The following is a 25,753-nucleotide window of genomic DNA, read 5'->3' as shown; positions in this document are numbered from 1 at the left end:
TTAAGCTGCTGCCTTCGGCTCAGGTCATGATCTCAGGGTCCTGGGATCAATCCCACATCGGGCTCTCTGCTCGGCAGGGAGCCTGCTTCTTCCTCTCTCTCTCTCTCTGCTTGCCTCTCTGCCTGCTTGTGATCTCTCTCTGTCAAATAAATAAATTTAAAAAAAAATCTTTAAAGTATTTTTAAAACAAAAGCAGGAGTAAGATAAAATTATTTATTTGCTTTTAATTTTATAGATGTCATAATGCCCTAATTATATTTTGGCCTTATTTGAACTCTTTAGAGGAAAGAGAGTCCTCAGTGGAAATGTTAAAAGGAAAAATTCTGTCTTTTGCCATTTGATTTAGGTTGACTTGAACCTTGTCAATAAAACTGTTTTCAGTTGTTACTAGAAACAGGCTAAGACTTGACCTTTGAACACAGTTAATTTTTGTTTCAGATATTAAGTTTTATATTTAAAAAATGTTAAGGGGACAGTTACTTAATTATATTAGAGGAAGAGGTTTTATAAGGAAACCGAATTGAAAAGAACTCAGAATGGAATTGGGATTAATATATTGACTTACTTCCCAGAGGAGTAAAGCTAGTGAGAGTCCAGTACAAAGATTTGTTTAAGAAAGGAGCAGGAATTATTTAGTACTTCGCTAACGCACGTTTCTTTCTGAAATGAAAAGGTGAAATTTTACATCAAGCTTTCATGTTTATGTAATCCAAATATGTTAGAATAAAATATTTTAAGATTATGGGTGATCATGGAAATCAGTGCATATGGTCTTGTTGACTTTTTAATGCTGAGCACCCTCAGAAATGAGCCATTTTGTTTATATCAAGAAAAATAAAAGTAGTTTCAGAAATTTTCTGCTTAGGAACTTGGCCGGACTCTACCTGCATTGATTGAAGTGTCTAGTAATCTGATGTGCCTAATACTAGCTGTGAAGTCATTTGATTTAGTAACGTGCAACCATACATAAATAAAGAGTTGTTTTTCTATGAGTGTAGCTTAAGACTTGAGCCAGATACTGAAATCCTTAGGTTTGCTAATAATTATAATTGAATTATATTATGTTTAGTCTGCTCTTTAACTATACTTATATTCTTTCTTAATTCTTCCGCTTCTTAGTATGTTTCCAAAGCACATGGAATTTCCATGTCTTTTGGGAGGAATAGAGATAATCTAATAATAATCCCTAATTAGGGATAACCCTGATTGCTGTATGAACAAGTTTTCCTTAAGTAAATTCTTTTACTTGCTTGGTTGTAATCCTAGATACCATTCTGTAGGTAGATTTTGGATAAAGTGCATGGGGTTTTCCTAACATTCCCACTATCAGAAATCATCGTATCACAGGCCTCAAGTTACAGATAAAATTGCAGTTGGAGATACACTTGAATGACATTCACTTTGGTCTTTAGAACATGGAATTTCAGCTTAATTTTTCATCCTTTAATCAGTCTATATAGCAGATCTGAAAGTGAATCCAACTTGAATTTTCTTTCTTTGGAAGGGAATGGGTAACAGATCCAAAGTACTTATTCAATATTAATATCAGTATCAGATGGCTGCAGAGCCTAAAGGAGTTCCGTTTAGATAATCATAGCCAGATTATAACCAACACTGGTTTCTCTCTAGCGGTTTCTCTCATACACTTGAATATGTGTTTACGTTGAGGTTTATTTAGTACAGACAAGAATCTTTGCCTACTATATCTAGGATTATTGTTTTAATATATTTTAATGTGAGATATTTGTGTTGAGATGTGTTTGGTCTCTTGAGGAAGATCTTGCTTAATGCAAGTCCAGTTCTGTTAGCTACACATGAAGGTGCTTCCGTAAGTCTATGGATCCAGGAAAAAGAAAAGAAAAGAATTTCTGGGGTATGTTCCCTATTTTTTAAAGGATATTTTTAGGAGATTTTATTATTTTTATTGTGGGGGGGATTTTTTTTTTTTTTAAAGATTTTATTTATCAGAGAGAGAGAGGGGGAGAGAGCGAGCACAGGCAGACAGAATGGCAGGCAGAGGCAGAGGGAGAAGCAGGCTCCCTGCCGAGCAAGGAGCCCGATGTGGGACTCGATCCCCGGACGCTGGGATCATGACCTGAGCCAAAGGCAGCTGCTTAACCAACTGAGCCACCCAGGCGTCCCGCGGGGGGGATCTTAAGCAGGCTCCACACCCAGCACAGAGCCGGTCTTGGTGCTCCATTTTCTGACTTTGAGATCATGACCTGAGCCAAAATCAAAAGTCAGATGCTTAACTGACAGAGCTACCCAGGCACCACATTAGGAGATTTAAAAATGAGATAAATTTCCTTGCAGATCGCTTTTCTTGGCAATGTTGACAAATATTGGTTGTATTATTGTACATATGGTCTCTTTTTCCTTGGTATGAGGGCAGCTGTTTATATTGTGCACAAGTATACTTTTGACATTTTCAGGAAATTAAAAGATTATTCCAGATTTTCAAGTTGTAAAGACTGTATTTAGAAGATAAAATTTAAGTAAGGTGGCTAGTTCCAATGTCTTCTGACCAGTCACTGCTTCTGTGCAGCAGTGAAGCTTCTGGGACCCAGATATAAATACTAATTTTTTCTCTGCACTAAGCATAAATATAATGTGGACTGATATCCAGAAGCCTATGACAATTAATATGACACTCTTTCAAATGTGATGACTAATTTAAAATCCCAGATTATATTACTTTACTTTTGTGTCTTATAACAAAAATGTGTTGATTTTAATGGGTAGGATTTGGGACAAATAAAATATAGAAACTTTCCTATAAAGACTTCACAAAATTATGATAAAATTGCATTATTTTAGGAGAAAATTCTTAGGAGAATTTTCTTTTAAGAGTCAGAACACTTTTTAAGCTGATCAAAATTCTTAAATTTTCAAAGTATTTTAATAAAGATCCTTCATTGTAATCCCCAAGCTAGGATTCCTTTCTTATACTATATTCTGGAGAATTCATAAAGGGAGATACACTGCTTTTCAACCCTGAGAGAATAGAAAACATTTCTTAGTTTGCTTTCCCTGGCTACATGCCTCTCCCATTCGCCATGGAATCATCCCAAAACTTTTCCACTCCCCATAAAACATACCTGTTTCCACTCAGCAGAGGACCTTCCTCTTCCAGTGGTGTAACTGGTAGATGGGAGTGTCTTCGTTCCTGCCAACCTTCTCTAAGCTTGTTTAAAATTGTCTGGTCTCTGCCTCTAGACCATTCGTTCTCGACACAGAAGGTTTTGCCCTCCTTTCCCCCCAGGAGACATTTAGCCATGTCTGGAGACACTTATGGTTGTCCTGACTGAGATGGGGTTGGGAGTACTACTGGAGCCAGTGAGTATTAGGAGCAGGGATGCGGGTAAACAGCGTACAATGCGTAGGGCACACCCCACCCCCCAACAGTTCTCTCTCCAAATTGTCCAAGTGCTGGGGCTGGAAACCTTACTGTAGTCTTAGGAGCAAGGGTCACTCCTGACCTCTTCCCTGTATTCTTAACCTTGCACTCTTCACTTACCCCAAGCTTTCCCATTAATGCGCTTGTCTCTCACACTTAAAAAAAAGTAAGCGTGCCCTTGACCTTTTGTTCTTTTCTAGTTGTTGGTCTCCTTATTCCTTTATAGGAAGATCTTTGGAAAGAGTGTATCATTTGTCGCAAGTTTTTTTTTTTTTTTAAGATTTATGAGAGAGGGTGCACGCATGGCGGGGAGGGACAGAGGCAGAGGGAAAGAGGGAATCTTGAGCAGACCCTGCCCTGACTATGGAGCCAGACACCAGCTGGATCTCAGGACCCTGAGATTAGGACCTGAGCTGGAACCAAGAGTTGGATGCTCAACTGACTGAGCCACCCCTCCTCCCCATGTGGGTCTCAGTTTCTTCTTCCTTTCATTCTCCAGTGCACTGTAGTCTGCTTTTGACCTCACCAATCCACTGACCTTGTTCTTTCTGAAGCCCTCACTGACTCTGTGATCTGTTTACCTCTTCCTGGTCCCCTATTGATCTCTACCACAAACAGCGTGTTTCAGCAATTTGATATAATCTGCAGTTCCAGAGTGGGTCGCTGCTTGTCTTGCTGTTTCTTCCGCCTGAGGAGGAGTCTTCTCCGCTGGGCAGACTCCTGTTCATCTTCAGTTCTCAGGTCAAGAGCTGCATCCTTAACCTTCGCTACTCTCCTCTGGAAAAGTAGCCAATCTCTTCTCACTGCGTATCTTTATTATAGTGTTTTGTGGTTATAATGTAATGACTTGTTGACATAATTGCTCTTCAGAGGCCCAGATCAGATCTTTATGCTCCTGGTGAAATGTCTGAATCAGCACACACTTAAGTACTAAAATTTGTTAAAAGAATTAAAAAAAAATTTTTTTCAAGATTTATTTGTTTGAGAGATAGTACATGCCTGCATGCCCGTGGGAGGAGGGGGGCAGAGGGAAAGAGAGAAAATCCCAAACCGACTCCACGCTGAGCTCAGACCCCAATGTGGGGCTGTCTCATGACCTTGAGAACGTGACCCAAGCTGAAACCAAGATTTGGTTGCCCAACAAACTGCACCACCTACTAGCCCCAAATTTTAATAAATTATTTTTATTGTTTTTTTTTTTTTAGAGAACTTGTATGAATGGGAGCAGGGGGAGGGGTATAGAGAGAGGGAGAAGGAAAATCTTAAGCAGGCTCATGCCTAGCACAGAGCCCAATACAGGGCTTGAACTCACAATCCTGAGATCAAGAGATGAGCTGAAACCAAGTCAGATGCTTAACCAACTGAGGCCACCCTCTCACCCCAAGAATTTTTAAAAAATTTTAAAGAGTAAATAAACATAAAAAGAAATCAGAAGAGTCCAGAAAGATCACTGAGACCTGGAAAAATCTGTCCTTAGCAATTCAAAGCCTTAGGCTACACAGAAGTTCAGCATCACACTTGGAAACTTGTTAGAAAATCAGTCTCGGGCTCCATCTCAGACCTACTGAATCAAGATCTGCATTTTTAAAAAGTTCCTCTGGTAATTTGAAAGAATGATAATATTTGAGAAACAGGGATCCAGTTCATTTTTCTTTTCCCCAATAAATGTGGGTTTTCCGTATGTTCAAAAGGAATGCATACAATATTTCTGGTGTTTGTAAAGATCAGTACAGTTAGTACTTTCATAATCATATTTCTGATCTTCTGCAGTTAGCAGAAACCCTATAGGATACTTATTTCTAACAAGGAAGGGGAGCTCGTTTTTTTTTTTTTAAGATTTTATTTATTTATTTGACAGAGATCAGAAGTAGGCAGAGACACAGGCAGAGAGGAGGCAGAGAGGAGGTAGCAGGCCCCCTGCCGAGCAGAGAGCCCGATGTGGGGCTCGATCCCAGGACCCTGAGATCATGACCTGAGCCGAAGGCAGAGGATTAACCCACTGAACCACCCAGGTGCCCCGGGAAGTTCATTTTTTAACTAGAAGTGCTTTTTGGTATATTTAAGAGTTTTATTTGATACCTCTGATGATGTTTCTAACGAGCTTTGAGTGTACTTCTCATGTGAATATTATTTTGTCTCTAGATTAAATCTCATTAAATCTTGGAATAGGTGTTATGAGTTTGGATTAAGAAGATAAATGTGTGTAGACTTCTTTTAGTCCTTTATGATTTGGAGGCAGAGGTAGGTCCTCCTTTACCTGGAGATACTGGCCTTGTGCCTATATTTGTGTATAAATGTAGGGTTTCAGTTGTACTATTTAAATTTCTATAGCATGATTTCTAAAGATACAGGAAATCTGATTTTTTTTTGATTAATGATTCTGAAAAAATGACAGCTCAGAGTGAAATGTTTTGATCAGACATTTAATGTTCTGAGTTTCTTGGCAAATTTTTTGAAACAATTTAAAGAAATATAATTCAGGGGCGCCTGGGTGGCTCAATGGGTTAAAGCTTCTGCCTTCGGCTCCTGGGATCAAGCCCCGATTCGGGCTCTCTGCTCAGTGGAGAGCCTGCTTCCTCCTCTCTCTGCCTGCCTCGCTGCCTACCTGTGATCTCTGTCTGTCAAATAAATAAATATAATCTTAAAAAAAAATAAAGTATAATTCACTCATTCATTCATTCATTCATTCATTCATTCAGACTAGGCTCTGTGACCAGTGTGGAGCCCAATACGGGGCCTGAACTCACAACCCTGAGATCAAGACATGAACTGAGAGCAAGAGTCAGATGCTTAACCAACTGTGCCAGTCAGGCACCCTTAAATTTTTTATTTTTAAATAATCTTTACATACTCAACATGAGACTCAAACTCATGACTCTGAGATCAGGAGTTGCATGCTTTACTGACTGAGTCAGCCAGGTGCCCCAAAGAAGTTAGTTTTATTTTATTTTAAATTATTTACTTTACTTTAATTTACTTTAACTTTATATTATTATTTTATTTTTTTAATTTTTTAAGATTTTATTTATTTGACAGAGAGGGAGAGAGAGCACAAGCAGGGGGAGGGGCAGATGAAGTCAGATGCTTAACTGACTGGGCCACCCAGCCACCCTGAGTAGTTTATTTTAGATGCTAAACTTTAAACTTGATTCTAAAACTCAAATATAAATGCTTCAGGGGTGAGAGTTGGAGAAAGCATGTTACCCCATGGGTTTATCATTGAAATAGAGAAACAAATCCACAGCAAACTCAGCAAATCCTGAAGAATATGTATATTTAGTACTTCGATAGGTGAAAGTTGGTAATAGTAGGTGATGGGAAAGCTAGCAGGGGACTGAGAGAGCACCGTCCTTGACTTCAAGGAGTTCACCCTTCAAATGGGAGCCAAACTGCTCTGTGTCAGCATGATGTGTTGACGGCCGCAGCAGAAGGATCTGCAGGATCCCCCGGAACATAGAGAAAGGGCACTAGGCGTTAGATTGCAGTTTGAAGTTGCTTTTTTTTTTTTTAAAAGAGAGAGAATGTGGGGTGGGGCAGGGGCTGAAGGAAAGAGAGAATCTCAAGCAGGCTTCGTGCCCCGCGCTGAGCCCAGCTCGGGGCTCTGTCCCACGATCCTGAGATCATGATCTAAGCCACCCAGATACCCCAAAAGTTGCATTTTTATTTCAGCAAATTAATTCCCCAAGTCTCAATATCCTTATTATAAAACGGAGATAAGTACATCTATGTGGAAGGCTTGTTCGAGGATTAAATGAAAAACACGTACAGTGCTATGTACAATACCTGGACTGATTCATAGATGTTAGCGGCCGCTCGGACTCAGTGACGTGACCACGCAACTGTGGCGAGCCCTTACTTCAAGGGTAGTGCTTTCTGCCTCCCTTCTGTTTTCTTTGTATATTCCTAGCCCTAGGGCTGGATTTGAAGGAGGCTCTCTCAAATTTTGGAGGTCAGATCTAGATTTCTTTGGAAGTTTTATTTTTTCTTTTTGCTCCCCTCTCAGTATGAATAACCCAAGTCTCTTTCTTCTTTTGAAAGTTTCCAGAACATGGTGTGGCCCTGTTACAGGACGTTGCCTCTCATCATTCAACACCTGCATTGTCCTGTAAGGACCTCCTTAGTCACCTGTGACTATTTCACTCTATTAAAAATTAAAAATTCAGAGGGCGCCTGAGGAGCTCAGTCAGAAGAGCATGTGACTCTTGATCTCAGGGTCGTGAGTATGAGTCCCACGTGGGGTGTAGAGATTACTTAAATAAGTAAACTTTTAAAGAAACCAAAAATTAATTTTTTGGGGGGCACTTGGCTGGCTCAGTCAGGAGAGCATTCAGCTCTCAGAGTTGTGAGTTCAAGCCCTACGTTAGGCATAGCGTTTACTTAAAAAAAAAAATGCCCTTTCTTAGTCACACTACTTACACTTAAATGCTCAGCCACATGTGGCTTGTGGCTTACAAACTGGAGGGCATAGATGCAGAAAGTTAGAAAGTAGAAAGTTCTACTTTCTAGCAGTGTTGTACAACTTTGGTTGCTGATAGTGTAAGACCCAGGAAGTGGACTGCTGTTTACCATATTAGCAGTTTTATGATTCAAAATCCTGGGTGACTTGGTTGCGGTTCTGCCTTCGGTCATGATCTCAGGCTCCTGGGATTGAGCTCCGTGTCGGGCTCCCTGCTCACCCGGGAGACTGCTGCTCCCTCTCCTTCTGCCCCTCCCTGTTACTCATGTGCGTTCACTCTCTCTCTCTCTCTCTCTCTCAAATGAATAAATGAAGTATTTTTAAAAAAGTAACGTAAGATGCTCAGAAATGCTGCAGTATGGTTGAACTTGGAAAGTATTATGCTAAAGGAAAGAAGCCAGACACAAAAGACCACATATATTGTTGCCTTATTTATATGAAATGTCCAGAATAGGCAAATCAATAGTCAGAAAGTAGATGGGTGGTTGCCAGGGGCTGAGGGGAGAGGGAGACGGAGGCAGGCTGCTAATGGCAACAGTTTCTTTTCAGCCTATGGCAATGTTCTGAAATTAGGTAGTGGTGATGATTGTGCAACTTTGTGAAAATGCTTAAAACTACTGAATTTTACACACTTAAGACAAACCATAAGTGACTCTTAATCTTACAAAACAAACCTGAGGGTTGCTGGGGGGAGGGGGGTTGGGAGAAGTGGGGGTGGGGTTATGGACATTGGGGAGGGTATGTGCTTTGGTGAGTGCTGTGAAGTGCGTAAACCTGGCGATTCACAGACCTGTACCCCTGGGGATAAAAATACATGTTTATAAAAAATAAAAAATTTTTAAAAATTAAATAAATTAATTAAAAAAAAAAAAACTACTGAATTGTACACTCGGAAAGGTAAATGTTATGGTACGTCAATTAATCCTCAATGAGAAAACAAAAACCAATAAAGCATATCAACCCCTAAGCAGTTATCTGCCACGTAATTAGCTCTCTGTAAAGATCAGCTGCTACTGCTACTGAGGCCCATTTATGAATTTTAAGAAAATAATGGCCTAAAATCTAGGAAGTGTGATATTTTGCATTTTATTTCTCTGCCTGAAATATTTACAGGTGGTTTAACCACCAATAGCTTTCATTTTAATTATTTTTGTCATTAGTCGCAGTGTTTACGATGTAAAAAAGATATTTACCAACACGAGTTTCCAAATTCAGGTGTTAACTGTAGCAGTCTTTTTGCAGGAAAGAATCCCACGTTTTAGTCAGTATTGCAATATCCTTTCAACGGTTTTCTTACTGTAAAAATAAATGCCATTCAAATAGTAAATATTATTTTGTATATATTTTGCCACAATTTAAAAGATGATAATTGAATACTAAGTCTAAAGAAAGTTGTTTATCCTGAGCTCTTTGCCATGTTCTAGTCTTGTCTTTTTTTACTTAATTCAGATAATCACAGAGATAAAAATCTCTATGGCAGATTGATGTATATTCAGTTTGGAGCTTTTAAATCATTAACAGCTAATATTTCACATTCATATATACCAGGTGCTAAACATGGCACACGGGAAATAAATTTCGTACCTGAAATTTATCTCAAGACATCAGTATAATAAAAGATTCGGTGATTTTGTCTTGGGGGAAAGTGATGCATCAGCTTCTCATCTCAGCTATAATATCAGTGTCAGTAACTCACACAAATAGGAAGCTCTGAGTTTCAGAATCTGCAATAAAGAGATACTATACAGCTTCATGTAATGCTGGTCGCAGAAAATAATTCGATAGTTTCAAAGATACTTAAGACATGAAAAATAGTTGAGGACAAAGACAGTTACTTAGTGTAGTCTGAATGGCTGCTGATAGCACTGGATGTGTAATGTATAATGTTTACTCAAGGGGCGCCTGGGTGGCTCAGTGGGTTAAGCCTCTGTCCTTGGCTCAGTCATGATCTCAGGGTCCTGGGATCGAGCCCCACATCGGGCGCTCTGCTTAGCAGGAAGCTTGCTTTCTCCCCTCTCTCTGCCTGCCTCTCTGTCTACCTGTGACCTTTGTCTGTCAAATAAATAAATAAAATCTTTAAAAAAAAATGTTTACTCCAGCTAGTCGTTCAGTATGTTCATTTATAAATATGTACTGGGATATGATTTGTTAATAAATTGTGGTAGCAATTATCAAGCCGATTCAGTATGACTGGCTTTCAGTTTGAGTGGAGGTACCAAGAAATTCTCTAAATGTGATTGCCTTCCAGGAGCTGGGAGAGTCCTGGAGGGAGGAGAGGGTACGGAGCACTATGACGAGTGCTGTAATAGAACAAGTAGAATATAGTCCCATGCTTCAGGTTTGGGTGAAGCTATGAATGAAATGAGGAAGTGGAGTTATGGTGGCAGTTATGGCAGTTATGGTGGAAATGATACTTAGGGTAGGTCTAGAAGGACTGCCATTAGATGAAGAAAGGGTGAAGGGTATTCCAGGCAGGACTACTGACCCAGCTAGGACAAAGGTTTAAGCCTGAGAGTCAGCCATTCAGAGGCTGATGGGATCCAAGACCCATCGTCGGGACCTCCATTAGGAGTAACGTGACACGGGGTTGGGTTGGTTAGGATGAAACTGGATTCCACAGAACCTTAAGCATCAGGAGCTGAGAAGTTCACATTTTGCCAGTTAGACAGTGGGGGAGGCAGTGATTTGATGGATTGGTTTTTCTGGAGAGATTGATGTGGCAGTTCCGTGTAGGCTAGGGGAGTGCAAGTAGAGAGGTGGGTTTGCTCGTAGTCCCCTTGTGGGTAGCCTGTTTTTTTGTGACATATAAGACTACCCCTAAGCAGAGTTATTCTAAGTAATGTTTTTTTTCCTTCTGTTTTTTTTTTTTCACTTTTTCTTCTGTTTTGTCTTCATTTCCTCATAATTGATGCTAGACGGTTATCTCTTACTGAGTTTGTGATTTTAGATACAATCCCTTTTTTTAAAAACTCACTTTAATAAGTGATTTTTGTAAACAGAGCTTTTCATGTTGACTTTTCATTAGAGGTTAATGATGAAATGGCAGGGAATTCAAAGTTCTGGGCATACTGCTCAGTGGGACCACGCTGTGGGTGGGACCACCGATAAGGGGATCTCCCTTTGTAAGATTAAGTGTCTCTCAAAGCGTGGGCCGTGGGTAACCTGAATCAGAATACCCAGAAGTTTTGTTCAAAATGCCAGCTGAGCCCTTCTCAAGACAAAGTGACGCTAAAAGCTCTGGAGTCGATGAGGGAACCTGCCTCTTTGAACCTGCATCAGGTCACTTACACACATACTGAATTTTGAGAACCACTGATTAAGGCATTGTCATTTTCTATGGAATTATTCTAGCAAGTGGTCTTCTCAGATTCCATTTCCTGTATATTATGTCTTTTCCTTGCAGGGTATTAGAGGTAACATTCTCAGGTGGAAACCAGGAATACTACATCATCTACTGATACTTTTTTTTTCCCCAGCCCAGTGTTGCCACCTTCCTCCCTTCCTTCCTTCTTTCCTTTGTCTCTCTCTCTCTCTCTTTCTTTTAAGATTTTGTTTATTAGAGAGAGAGAGTGAGCAGGAAGGGGGTGGGGGGTGGATAGAGAGAGGGAGAAGCAGACTCCCCACTGAGCAATGAGCCCCATGTGGGACTCCATCCCAGGACCCTGGGAGCATGACGGGCTCAAGGCAGATGCTTAACCCACTGAGCCACCCAGGCACCCCTGCCCTTTTTCTTATAAGGAAATTGTCTTCTTGCTGTGTAATAAAGTCAACAGTTTCCCCCTCAAAGTGTTGAATACGGTCAACATAAGCAGCCCATCCTGTGTTGTTTGTGTTTAATCGGTCAAATCTAATTAAAATTAAATTCCTTTCCTATAAAAATGTCAGTATTACCAGTAGTCTGGAGTTGAATGATTCCTGCTCCACTGTTGGACTGCTTATTTCAAACTCTTGTAATTATTAAGCTTGTCCTTAGAGTATGTTATAATGAACAACGAACCTTTATTTTTTAATTCTAGTAAACTTAAAAAAAAAAGTTAAAACAGGAATTCTAGAACACTCAGAAGCTGGACAAGTAAGTGAAAGTAGGTTATTGTTGGGGTGGGGGGTAGGGGTGTTAGTGTGTATAGTTTACTTCTTGCTGACCTTGTAGTTTCCCTTTCTTTTACCGCACCTGGCTCTCCTTTAGCTTTACTGACCTTTGGTTAATATTATTGTTTTATTACTCACTTGACTGATAAGCATATTAAATACTTAACAGATAAATGATTTCTTTATATTCATATTAGGTGGAGTTAGGAATGGAATTCAGAAGTATTTATTCCTTACAACTAGAGCACGTAGCATGCTACTTTTTGTTCTAGCCTGGTTGTGCTCGCTAACCTTGAAATCTATCTTCCTTTCTTTTCTTTTCCTTTCCTTTTTTTTTCCCCTTTCCTTTCCTTTTTTCTGTTCTTTCTTCTCTTCCTTCCCTTCCTTTCTTTCTTTTCTTCTTTCTTAAGGTGGAGAGAGAGAGAGGGAGGGGGGAAGGGCAGAGGCAGAGGGAGAGAGAAAATCTCAAGCAGGCTCCACGCCCAGAGCAGAGCCTGATGCAGGGCTCAATCCCAGGACCTGAGATCATGACCTGAGCTGATATCAAGAGTCAGGCGCTCTACCAGCTGAGCCACCCAGGCGCCCCTGAAATATTCCTTTCTTATGTGCCCATGCTGATAATCGTATTAAAATTAGAACCTCTTGTTTATGATATGAAAAGAGCAACAGTAGGAAGGAAGCAGTTTATTTATCCATATTCTCATTAACCTGTAAAACCCAAGAGTTGTAATTGTTTAAGGAGATACATAGAAGTAGCAATAGTGCACTTCGCTTTTTACGTGGATTAGTTCTCCACCCAAGATGCAAATGTGCATTCTGTCTTCTTTCCTTAGAAAAGCATTTAACAAGGCAGATCCGTTTCTGATTTTTACTTTTTTTTCTAATTCGGGTTGTTTTCTAATGACCTAAAAACATGTGTTTTTCAAAAGGAAAATAATTTTGTACTTAATGGTGTTTCAAGACTCTATCATAACACAGACTCATTATTCAACAAACTATACAGTACAGTAAGTTTGATGGGGACCATATAGCATTTTGGTATGCAATTTAGTTGTGTATTTAAATGAGGGATTAAGTAGCTAATTAGATCCCATCAAGGTGGGTGTCAGAGCCTCTTGGTAAAGGCTTAATTGGTAAGTTTCTAAGGAGAAAGTAAGATTTTGAAATTTTGATTGTCGAAAATAAAATGCTTGTGATACAGCATTACTACAAACTAAAAACGTCCTTAGCCATAGCAAGAAAGTAACACACCGTTGTTCTAGTTCTCAGTTTTCCAAAGATCATTTCAAATCTATCGTAAAGCTGCACTGTGCTTTTAGTTATTAAAACAGAAGATCTAGGGATGCCTGGGTGGCTCAGTTGTTTAAGCATCTGCCTTCGGCTCAGGTTGTGATCCTGGGGTCCTGGGATCAAGTCCCACCTTGAGCTCCTTGCTCTGCAGAGAGCCTGCTTCTCCCTCTGCCTGCCACTCCCCCTGCTAGTTGCTCGCTGACTCTCACTCTCTATCTAGCAAATAAATAAAATTTAAAAAAAAAAAAAAAGCCGAGAAGACCTGTAATTTCTGCTGTGAAGCTTAGAAAAGAAGATGTCACCATTTAAATCTGGATCTAGTAGTATGAAAGCTTTTAGCTGAATGTAAAACATTTTTAACTCTTTTAAAGGCTAATCCGATGTCTTCGGGGTTGTCAGTTCATTTTTCTACCTGTGTGGTGCTAGATGCATCCCCTTTGGAGTATTCTGTAATTTTTCATTCAAAGTTTTGTAAGGGTGTGTGGAGAGTTACAGCATTCATCTCATTTGGTGATCTCCAACAGGGTTTTGCCACAGCTAAGTGGCTTCGTTGGTGCAGGATTTTAACTCTGATGAATAGTCATGAGGGGCAAATTCTTTACTAATCATTTGATGACAATGGAGGAATGTTACTGTTGGGGTGTCCTAAAAATGATAAATCTTTGAAAATGGACAGATGAATGGAGCCGATCCTAATTACAGCCACAAAAACATCTGCACTGTAAAATTATTCCCACTGCTTAATTACACATGAAGGTCAGTCAGACTCAGTAGAAGGCTGTTTTTGCTTTCTTTACATGCACAGATTTTTATATGACATAAGGTATATTCACACACACACACACAAACACAGGTACTTCAGGAGCACAGTCTGAATCTGCAAATACATTGTCAGCTCATGGGATACTGTAAAATTAGTGTTTCCCTTTGCCTAGCTTTCTTTTCTGCCTTTCTCTGCCCATTTTAAAATTCATCTACCCCGGCACATTTCAGATTCAAAGTTAAACACCCCCGACGTGCACCATCACTCTCCAGCATACACATTTTTTTTTAATAAAGATTTTTATTTATTTATTTGACAGAGAGAAAGATCACAAGTAGGCAGAGAGGGAGGCAGAGAGAGAGCGAGAGGAGGAAGCAGGCTTCCTGATGAGCAGAGAGCCCCATGCGGGGCTCGATCCCAGGACCCTGAGATCATGACCTGAGCCAAAGGCAGAGGCTTTAACCAACGAGCCACCCAGGCGCCCCCAGCATATACATTTTTATAAAGAACAAAATCTGCCTGTAACTGAAATGCACAACTGAAAAACGATCAGTTCACAAGTGCGCATTGAATTCCTGGTCTTCCAGACCTTTGCTCTCTGCCTTCCTCGTACAGCTGAGCAGTGTGCGGTCTGCAGCCGCAACTCTACCTTGTTTTGTTTTCTCCCCTTTTGGCTCTGTCCCAGTTGATCTCTACCTATACTAGTTACGAAATTTAAATTTTATATTGCAGAACTTCACCTTAGATCATATAGTTGCTTTTGCTGTTTTAGATTTTTTTTTTTTTCCTATAATACTTTCAAAAAGTCAAAAAAGAAAAGCTGGGGTGCCTGCCTGGCTCAGTTGGTAGAGCATATGAATCTTGATCTCAGGGTCATGAGTTCGAGCCCCACATAAGGTGTCGTGATTATTTAAAAAAAGAAAAAAAAAAAAAAAGCACCTGTCAGTTATAGCATTGTGGGGCCTTAAGATTTGATCTGCTTTTAAAAGCAGGGTTTCTGAACTGAGGTTGTTTTCAGAATTGTTTTTTCGCATTCTTAGTCCCCATGGCGAATTCTGTCCTAAGCACAGACTTTTTCATCTGAGGGTCTTGGGGATGTGTGTGGATAGTTAATCTTCTGTTACCATATTGTTTATACAACGGAAGATTCCACGGGTAGAGGAGAACAGAATGTTACTCAGAAATAATTCTTGGAGTGTTAACATTTAGAGCAAAGCACTGAATAAAGCAGATAGGAATTTTGTGAGGATTACTGTGGAGATAGAAAATATTTTATAAAATGTTGTAGTGCTCCCACAGCAAAGAACTCTTGTGTAAAGGTTTATTTCCTTTTAGGAATATTATCACTTAACCCAGTTTAGTCATTGCTTATTTTTAAAAATCCATTTAGTTTATTTTGTCAAATGAATTTGTCAAAATATTCATTTGGCCAAAAAAGAAAAGTTAGGTACTCTATCCTGTTTTGTTGTTGTTGTGAAAAACTCTCCCACTGACCTAGCAATATCCCTGTTTTCTTTCTCTTCTCCACAGAGCAGCTGGGGTTTTTTGTCATTCAAAATAGTATTTATTTCGGGGCGCCTGGGTGGCTCAGTCAGTTAAGCACCAGAGTCTTGATGTTGGCTCAGGTCATGATCCTGGGGCCTTGGGATTGAGCCCCACATTGGGCTCCACACCCAGCATGGATTCTGCTTGAGAATCTGTGTCTCCTTCTCCCTCTGCCCCTCCCTGCCACTCACACTCACATGTGTGCGTACTCTCTCTCTCTCTCTCTTTTAAAAAATAGTATTTATTGGGGCGCCTGGGTGGCTCAGTGGGTTAAAGCCTCTGCTTTTGGCTCAGGTCATGGTCCCAGAGTCCTGGGATCGAGCCCCGCATTGGGCTCTTTGCTCGGCGGCGAGCCTGCTTCCCCTTCTCTCTCTGCCTCTCTGCCTACTTGTGATTTCTCTGTCAAATAAATAAATAAAATCTTTAAAAAAATAGTATTTATTTTATGATTATTTTTCTGTTTTATTTTTTAAATAGTACATGTTCATCATGAAAAATTCAACAAGCACTGAAGGTTATAAAGTAAAAAATTCAAAATTAGCCAGCCAGCCAGTTTTTGTGCAGAGGCAACCCCTGATATATCCCCATGTGACCTTCTAGAGACTTCCAGTGTATATAAGCATATCATTTCTTTTCATGCTTGCATAATATTCCAGTGGTTAGTGAACGACAGTGTAGTTAACTAATCTTCTACTGAGGAATATTTCAGGTGTTTCCGGTTTCCTGTTTCTCTCTCTTACACACAGTCCTGGCTGTGTTTTAAATGATGTTATTGCCTTTTTGGATGTTATTTTTGAGTATGGTCAAGGCTTCAGTATTTACACATTTTACATTCAGTATTTATTCAGCATTACTATTATTCAGTAGTATTCAGTATATATATGATATATATTATATATATAATACTGAATTCAGTATTTAGTAGTATTATTATTATTCAGTATTACACTCAGTATTTACACAGAATTTCTTGACTTAATCTTTATCATTTAAAAGCTATTAGTGCTTGCGGTTCTTGCTTTTATAATGGCATGTTATCCTGACGTGAGTCCAGCCTCATCCTGTAGGTGGTGGGGGGGAGTTGGGGGGGTCTGGACATGCAGGCAGGACTGTGGTAGGCTCGGTGGGCTTTCACTTTCTACTTCGTCTTTCCTTGTTAAAAGCTGCATGTCTGTTCAATATGTGATTGTGGGATATGATTGGTTGGATAGGAGAGCCATGGGGTCATAATCGCTTTAACGATTATTCATATGGATAGGCCTTGAGCCAGAAGTGTCACTCTCCCGGCCCCCTCCCAGAAGGGTGGGGAGAGAGAAGCAGTGTGCAGGTCGGCGGGCTCGAGGCCCTCCCAGTGGCAACAGATGTGGTTGTGGGAGATCAAAGAGGGAGGGAGCTTTTGAGTGAAAACTGCATCTTAAAGTTATTTAAGATATATCCTTATAATTATTTGTAGAGCAAATCATTTGTATTTTCCATACCTATTTAATTCCTCAGGAGCAAGGATATGATGCCTTGTTCACCCTTTAATTCCTGGTGGTGCCTACAGGTAGTGCAACACATATTGACTGATAAACTAATAAATGAAAATAATGAAAAGAAAGTGTAGAAACTACCTTATAGGGTCATTGTAGGGATTAAACAAAATGAGGCATGTAAAGTGGGTGATGGAGTGTCTAGCATTTAGCAAGATCTTAATTAAATGTGAGTGGCCTATTATTAATTTTATTTCTTTTACCTTGTAGAGGGTCAATAAATAATTATTGATTTAATGAATAAATCATAACTTTAAAATTCCCTTCCAAAAAAAAAAAAGAAAGTGTAGAAACATTTATATCCTAGTTATCAAAGTTAAATAGAAATGTCTTCATTTTTCCTAATCTGTTACTCATATTTTTTTTAAGAGAGGAAGTGGGGGGAGGGGCAGAGGGTAAGGGAGAGAGAATCTCCAGCAGGCTGCACAGCCAGCACAGAAGCTGACACAGGGCTTGAGCTCATGATCTTTGGGTCTCATGACCTGAGCCGGAATTGGTAGTTTAATGGACTAAGCCACCCAGATGCCCCCCGCCAATCCATTACTCTTATTTAGGCAATAAAATATTTCTCAAACTCTGCATTTAATCTGTGTATATATTGTGCAAAACCCAACTAACTCACTAATCCTCAGATATTTTAATTGTGCTTGTTTAAAAAGAAAGAATATGGGGGCACCTGGGTGGCTCAGTTGGTTAAGCATCTGCCTTCGGCTCAGGTCATGATCCCAGTGTCCTGGGATTGAGTCCCACAGCAGGCTACTTGCTCACTGGGGAGCCTGCTTCCCCCTCTCCCTCTGCTTGTATTCCCTCTCTCTCTTTCTCTCAAATAAATAAAATCTAAAAAAATAAAAAGAATATGAACAAAAAAGAAGAGAGGCTCTATTGGCCCGCCATTGTAATAAAATCTGGGGTATCATTTTGAGTTCTTTCTTAACTTCATTTTCTGCAGTGGAAAGTTATGAAAATGAAATTTCAAAGGAATTAGTTCAGCTTACAAGAATCAAAAATATTCCCGTTGTTTTTTTTAAAAATTCACGCTTTCCTTTGAAGTCATGCTCAGTATTCCAGTCATACTTCCGTGTGCATGTCTGTTACATAATGAAGCATGTGAGGCCGTCTTTGCTGTTTCTTCACATGTAGGCAAAATTCATCCACTGAAAGTTTAATAAACGTAATAAACGTACTTACAACTAATTTTAATTCTGATAACCTCTGAGATTTAAAAGGAAAAAAAGCTTTAAGTATTACTTCGAAAACGAGAAAGCAAAATATTCATGAGAAAATGGGCCATGTGATATTTGATAACTGAAAGTTTCAAAGCATTCAAGAATTTTTAATATATAATTATTGTTCTATAATTGGTGCCTTGGGTAACTTTCTGAGCATATTAGAGGTATTCCCAAAAAGGTTGGTTTTGGTTTGTTTTAATTACAGTTTTGATGCCCTGATACTTTTATTCTTGCTATCACCGGTGGGATTAATTTTTTTAATTAAAGTACTGCTCAGTTCAGTTCTACTCTATGATAATATATATTTAGACCATTTATTTTTATTTTTTAAGATTTCATTTATTTATTTGACAGAGAAAGAGGCCACACAAGTAGGCAGAGTGGCAAGCAGACGGAGAGGGAGAAGCAGGCTCCCCACTGAGCAGGGAGCCTGATGCGGGGCTCCATCCCAGGACTCTGTGATTATGATTTGAGCCAAAGGCAGACGCTTAACCCAGGCACCCCTATGTGTGGACCATTTTGATTGGAATATTTACTACCATCAGAGGAAGGAATTTTTTCAATTAAAGATTTTTTTAAGGCTCCAAAAGAGTAGATATTCTAAGTTGTGCCTCTGAAAATTAATTTACAGAGAAAATTTTTGCGTTTGGGATGCTACCTTTATACCAGTAGAGGTCGCTGTGCACCTATGAAAGGAAGCTAGTGTTCCTGATGATGAGCTGGTGGTCCTAGAGCTAGTATTCATCGTTGGTATTTCTGGGAGTGGAACCGCATTCCTTCCCCCGCCTTAACAAGTGCCTGTCATCATCTAAGAGATGCTCACTTGCCATTTCTGCACCAGTGGAAGCATATCCTAGTGTTTAGTGGTGTTGTGGCACACCTTCCCATAGGACACTTAGGACACTCCCCTTAGGACACACACCAGCTAAAGCACCAGAAATTCTGTTTTCACACACACACACACACACACACACACACAATCACAGACTCTCAGTGTTTGAAGGAACTTTAAGATTCCTTAGATTCAACATTATTTTAACTTTTAATTTACTAACCCAAAATAGTCCCAGAGGAAGTTTAACTTGTTAAAACGGCTTCTGCCCTAACCCCATGGTGTCCTTACTAATGAGTGTCTCCTTCTCTGAGCATTTCAACAAACTATTTCATAGGAATATGTGTGTGTATCCCTACACATGCGCGTGCGCGCACACACACACAGTGACCGCTGTAGTTGTATCCCTACACACACACACACACACAGTGACCGCTGTAGTTGTATCCCTACACACACACACACACACACACACACAGTGACCGCTGTAGTTGTATCCCTACACACACACACACACACACACAGTGACCGCTGTAGTTGTGCCTGCTAACAATGGAGGGTTCAAGAGCCAAACGAATGCATGTCTGTCTTAAAACTGCCCCTGTGCCCCGACTGGAGAGCCCGAGCCCGTCTGTGCACCTTCAGCTGGCCTTGCCCCGTGCTGCAGGGTACTTGGAATGTGGTGGTAAACGGCGATGAGGAATGTTGTGAACGGAGCCAGCCGCTAGGGCTCAAGGAACTCTTCCGTAGACAGCGTGCCTGGGCCTCTGGTTGTAGGACAATATTGCGCTCGGGGCCAGCGTTCTTAGTCCTTGGCACTCAGCACAGGCTGCCGTGCCAGCCACCCAGATCCTGCAGGGAGGTGGCCCGGATTGGAGTCCTGGCTCTGCCACTTGCTAGTTCTGAGGTTACCTCACAGTTACCCACGCTGCTTCTGTAGGATGGGGTTGAGAATAGCATGGCGGGATGCAGCCATTACCTTAGCAGATGTGAAGTACCTAGAATAGAACCTAGAACATGGTCAGTTCTCAGGCTGCTCTTATTACGCACACATTTTCCTAGAACCCATTCTGGGATATGGTAGCTGAATTCTTAGACTTTATTCTGTTCTTGGCTGTTCTCTGAGAATCAGAGTGGTTTATTCTGTGTTTTCTCTAACCCTCACTTACAGACATCTATATCAAGAAACCAGATGTGTATGTCATTTTTAATGATCTAAGCGTTCTTCATTTTTTTCTTTGAAGTTCTCATATTAATTCAGTGAGTTTCCTTCTTTTGATGTAATACTTTTTCTGGAATTTTTCCTGTGGAGTCTATAATCGTATTTCAGTTGCTGTTTTCAATGACTCATATTGACACCTTTTTTTGCACTTAAATGCCCTAGTTTTAGTAAAAATCACAAGACATAATGTGTTTTTTTCGAAAACAATTTTTCTATAACATTTTAATTTATTATAGCATCTCATTCAAAAATCTATTAGGTCATTTCTAAGGCATTTAAATTCAACCCAGTTAAAAAATTTAAAACAATCACCTGGTCACTTATATAAAAGATCTCTCTATTAACTTTCAAATTCTATATAGTAAAAATTTATTACCCACATACCAATTCTGAGTGAGAGAAACAATATCTGACACATAAATACATAGACATTTTTATAGGTATGGATTTGGTGTTGAAAAGTACGACCACATAAATATTTGAAAAGTATATTTTCATTATATACTTTTAAATTCTATGCCCCTAAGCAATTATCCAGATACTCATTGCCTCTTAGTAGATGGGATAAATCAATTATAATAAGACATTTTGGCACCAGCTTGCCACAATGTGTTACAGATATATGAACTTAGAGGGCTGGGGATTAGTATCCAGTGTGTTGTCTAACATCTGGCATTTCTTTAGGGGAGAGGTGGAGAGATTCTCTAGAATAAGTAAAAGGCCATTAACTAGAGAGCCGTGTATTTCTTAGGTCACGGGTGTTAAATGCAGTGTTTACTGAGGTATTTCTTGAAAGAACATGCTTTATTAATAACCAGATAACTGCACTCACAGTTTTAAACTAGTCCTGTATGATGTGAATACCCCTCCCTACACACACACACACACACACCCCATCCTGATACAGAACATCACATGGTACAGTGGATGCTAGATATTTCTCCCATGCTACTGTATTTTAACTGCTCAGTGAGCCAGCCATCAGAGAAGGAGCAGGCCTTCGTTCTGTACATTTCTCTGTTATATCAATATCCGTTATGCGTGACGAATTCAGAACATTGAATTAAATCAATTTGTCAGGGCACCTGGGTGGCTCAGTGGGTTAAGCGTCTGCCTTCAGCTCAGGTCATGATCCCAGGGTCCTGGGATTGAGCCCCACATCGGGCTCCTTGCTCGGCAGGGAGCCTGCTTCTCCCTCTGCTGCTCCCCCTGCTGTGGTCTCTCTTGCTCTCTCTCTCTCTCTCTCACAAATAATTAAAATCTTTTAAAAAATAATAAAATATAAAAAATAAATAAACAAATTTGTCCATGTGGCCCAATGGCTAGGAGACAAGAAACTTTTGCTGGAATACACTGTGGTCTATTTTGTAAGTCTTAAGTTACAGGGTTTCCTTTTTATGTTACACAATTTTCATGACTTTTCAGTGTGTTCTATGCACTTTACAAGTTTAATAAATAAGACTATCAGAGGTGAAACATTAGTTTCCTAACTTACTTTAGTTTTCCAGAATGACACTGTATCACGACAGGTTTTGTTGATAATTCTGTTCTGGATGCTTAGGAGACAGCTGAGACTACTAGTTAGATCACTAGTCAGCACTTTTTTTTCCCATTATACCCTCTCCCTTCGGTCCAGATGTATATACTTCATGTAAAACTTTAAAGAGTTTTATTCTAAATTAGGGCATGAGAATAATGTGTAGGTGAAGAGCATAGCTTTGAAACCAGACTCATCAAGGACATTGGACAAGTTCCTCGGTTGCCCTGTTTTTCTTCTGACATTGGGCAGCCCCTAGTGGTGAGACCTTGGGCGTGTCACTTAGTTACTCTGTTTCTTCATCTGTGTAAGAGGATTTATAATGGCACTTGCTAGTGTGACCTGACGTTTAGAATCGGACTGGTATGTGCTAGTGATTATTATTTCCATTATTATCTCGATTCTAGAGAAAAAGATGTTAGGCCCACAGACATCAGGAGCACCTGGTCCTACTTGTTAATATTCATTCTTCAGGGAAAGTGACCTAAAAATACTGAGGGAAATGGAATGGGGAGGTATCTTTAGATTTTTTTTTTTTTTAAACCTGAGAGTTCTTTTTTTTTTTTTTTAAGATTTTTAAAATTTATTTATTTGACAGAGATCACAAGTAGGCAGAGAGAGAGAGAGAAGGAAGCAGACTCCCTGCTAAGCAGAGAACCCAAAGTGAGGCTTAGCCCCAGAACACTGGGATCATGACCTGAGCTGAAGGCAGAGGCTGTAACCCACTGAACCACCCAGGTGCCCCCAAAGTCTCTCTTTTTAGCAGGACTTGACTTTCAGAAAAGCATACATTTTACAAGATACGTATAAGATAATGTGCTGGCTAAGAGTGTAAGCCTCTGCAATCATAGGTGTTTATTTAATTTGAGTCTAGCTGACACACAAAGTTACATTCATTTCAGGTGCGTAACTTAGTGATTTGGCAAGTTTATACACTAAACTACATTCACCACAGATACAGCTGTCATGTGTCCTACTGCATGGCTATTACAGTATCATTGTATTCCTACTCCTGCCTTTTATTCCCATGACTGACTTATTCCATAACTGGGGGCTTGTGTCACTCTTCCTTCTTCACACATTTTGCCCAACTCCCCTCTGCCTTCTTATCATCTTATTATTGTACGTAAACCTGTAGGAAAGTATAGAGCAAAAAGGCAGCCATTCAAGAAATAATGGAGCATCCAGGACCAGGAGGACATAGGAGTAAGAACATTCCTTGAGAGCATCACGGCTTATGGTTCATGCATTCTCAGTCTGTCTGAAGAGTCAGCAGCAGAGACGAGGCTCTGGCAGAAAGGGAGGCTGCTTTGTGCAGAGGGAAGGCCAGAGGCCCTTCAAAGATCTGGCTCTGGTGGGGAGTGACCAGGGGACTCAGGGAGCGGAGCCAGCTCTCCGCCATCCCCGGGTGACCTGGAGTCTGATGCCGACCGCGCTGCGGTCTTGCAGGGGACCAGCCGCAGGGTTGTTGCGCCAGCACCGACCGGCGGCGTGGGACTCTGCAGCCTTTAGTGAGGTAGAGTTTGTCATGCATGATGAAGGGCAAGGGAGAGCCGGCCGGGAGGCTGAGTTCGGAGCAGAGATTCCGTTGGACATTCTTGGAAAAATTGGCCTCGGGACATAGCAACCTTTATGGGTCATCGATCAAAGCAAATTGGAGCTGGAAGGCCCTGGACAGATTGTCTAGTCCGTGAGTAAGAACTGCAGTGTGTCAAACTGGAGAGGGAATGTGAAAAGCATGGTTAGTGTACTTGGTTCCAGAATGCGCGGTAAAGCTTTTTTTTCTGGAAGTGTATGGACACACCTGTTTCAGGTGTACATCGTAGTGATTCTGTTTTTTTCATTATTACGAGACGATCCCCACAGGAGGTCTAGTTACCGACCCTCACCCTACAGTTATTATGAAGTTACTGACTGTATTCCTTGTGCTGTCCATACATCCCGTGGTTGACTGTGTAACTGGAAATCTGTACCTCCTAATCCTCTTTCTGCTGCCCTCCCCACCACAGCCCATTCTGATAACCAGCAGTGTGCTTCCTGTACCTCTGAGTCTGTTTCTGTTGTGTTCTGTTTGTTTGCTGTTTAGATCCCACTTCCAAATGAAATCCTAAGATAATTGTCGTTGACTTGTTTTCACTTAGCATAACCCCCTCTGGGTCCATCCATGTTGTTGCAGACGGTAAGGTTTTTCTTTTTCCAATGGCTGAGTAATACCGCCTTGTATGTGGGTACCACATCTGCTTTCTCCATTCACTCATCGGTGGACTCTTAGGTTGCCAAGTTCAAGCTGTCTCATGTCCTCCTGGTAGAGGGAAGCTATGTGGAGTCTGATTATGTGCAAAGAGTGTAGGAGGTTTAGGGTAGCTGCACGTACCAGGTGACGGCGCCCACCTCTGCCTTGGTTTCTTCGTCTATAAGTGCGTGAGGCAGGAGTGCAGATCCCAGCTGCTTAGAACGAGCATCAGGTGAACATTACGGTAAAATTTCCTTGGGAGTTTGGGGAAACGTGAAAAAGTTCTGTAAATGAATGGTGCCGGTTTTTGCACTTCTAGAAACCCCATTCTCCGTGTCTGGGAGTTGAAAATAAAAGAGAACTTCCTCGGGCCCCCTGGATGTGAATTAAGCAAAGGGGAAAGCGGCAGTAGAAATGGAGTTGCCAGGGTTTGCAAAGTGAAGTACGAGACACCTGGTTGAATTTGAATTTCAGATAAACAATGAGTGATTTTTTAGTGTAAGTATGTCTGAATCAGACTTACCTGGGCATCTTGTGTTTTATCTCGCATCCCTAATGGATTAGAAACCCAGAATCATGGTAGAGCCAAGACATTGACTGATGGCTTGATGTCCTAGAATGCGTAGGGGTTTCACCAGTGGCCTTCGTCTCCTTGGACTATTCTGGATAAGCTGGAAACATTGTTGCGCTTTTCCTTCTCCTTCCTCCTTATTCCCAGAATCGTGGAGTGTTGGCATAATAGAGCATTGTGTGGTTGTCACTGTAATTGTCGAATAACAGTGATGATGATTCTGTACTGGCCACCTGATATACTAGACCCTTTACATCAGTTATGTATCCTATTATGTATTTCCCTTCACAGACGAAACATACACTCTAGCCCCAGTTGTACAGCTCATGTGGGTGAAAGATGGGTTCTGACTCCAGAGTGTCTGATGATAAATCCTGTGTTTGTAACATCCACTCTCCATGTCTTGGATGTGGATGGCTTGTGACCAACGCCATGCCAGGAAGTCCCTGAGAGCTCGTCTCCTCTTCCTTCGCTGTCCGGGACAGGAATCTCTCTTCAGAACCCAGAACTCCTCAGAGTCCATACTGTCACTTTTCTTTTCAGATTTAGCCTTTGTTCGCTTTGTTTGCCTAAAACAACATTTGATCTTGCTAATTAAAATAGCGCACTTTGATCCCTTCAGAAATGTTTGGGTCCCCTCCTCACATCTGTAGATCTCAGCATGAGATAAATGAGCTCAGGTCCGCCTCACACATGTGACAACTTGGAGCAAGACACGCAGGGGTCCCCAGAAGTGGGTCTGCGCTCACCGTTGATCTAGTCATGACACACGGCTCGTAAAATGAGCTGTATGGAGAAAGAATGGACTCCATTGTTGAAAAATATTTTACCAAGCGAATTATGTTTGAAGTTATTTTTATTTTCTTTCCGCCCCCATGACACACAACCATCTTCCCCATCTGATTTCACTTCTGCTGTGTTCTTAGCTGCAAAGATTTTAGAAAGATGACAGGTGGTCGACTATGAAACGGAGGATCTATTTTTATTCAGGATCATTGATTTAAGTTTGACAGATTAAAGAATGTCGTGTTCTATTCGTTTCTGGGATTAGTACCTA

The 25,753-nt window shown here is 40.6% G+C and overlaps 1 protein-coding gene across 5 annotated transcripts in view; it reads left to right on the top strand.

Annotated features, from left to right (window-relative positions):
• SCAF8 (SR-related CTD associated factor 8) overlaps positions 1–25,753 on the top strand; it is a 189,686-nt gene that overhangs the window by 100,232 nt on the left and 63,701 nt on the right. For 3 of the 5 annotated variants that reach the window (XR_004284748.1, XR_004284749.1, XR_004284750.1), the window contains one exon: positions 7,436–7,502. The exons of the other annotated variants lie outside the window; for them this stretch is intronic. The gene's annotated coding sequence lies outside the window, so the exon portion shown is untranslated. The remainder of the gene's footprint in view (positions 1–7,435; positions 7,503–25,753) is intronic. 5 annotated transcript variants of the gene reach the window in all.

This window comes from Mustela erminea, chromosome 4 (assembly GCF_009829155.1).
Source record: "Mustela erminea isolate mMusErm1 chromosome 4, mMusErm1.Pri, whole genome shotgun sequence".
In the NCBI taxonomy this organism is placed as follows: domain Eukaryota; kingdom Metazoa; phylum Chordata; class Mammalia; order Carnivora; family Mustelidae; genus Mustela; species Mustela erminea.
Note: the sequence above shows the minus strand (reverse complement) of the source record. Positions and strands in the feature narration are given on the sequence as shown.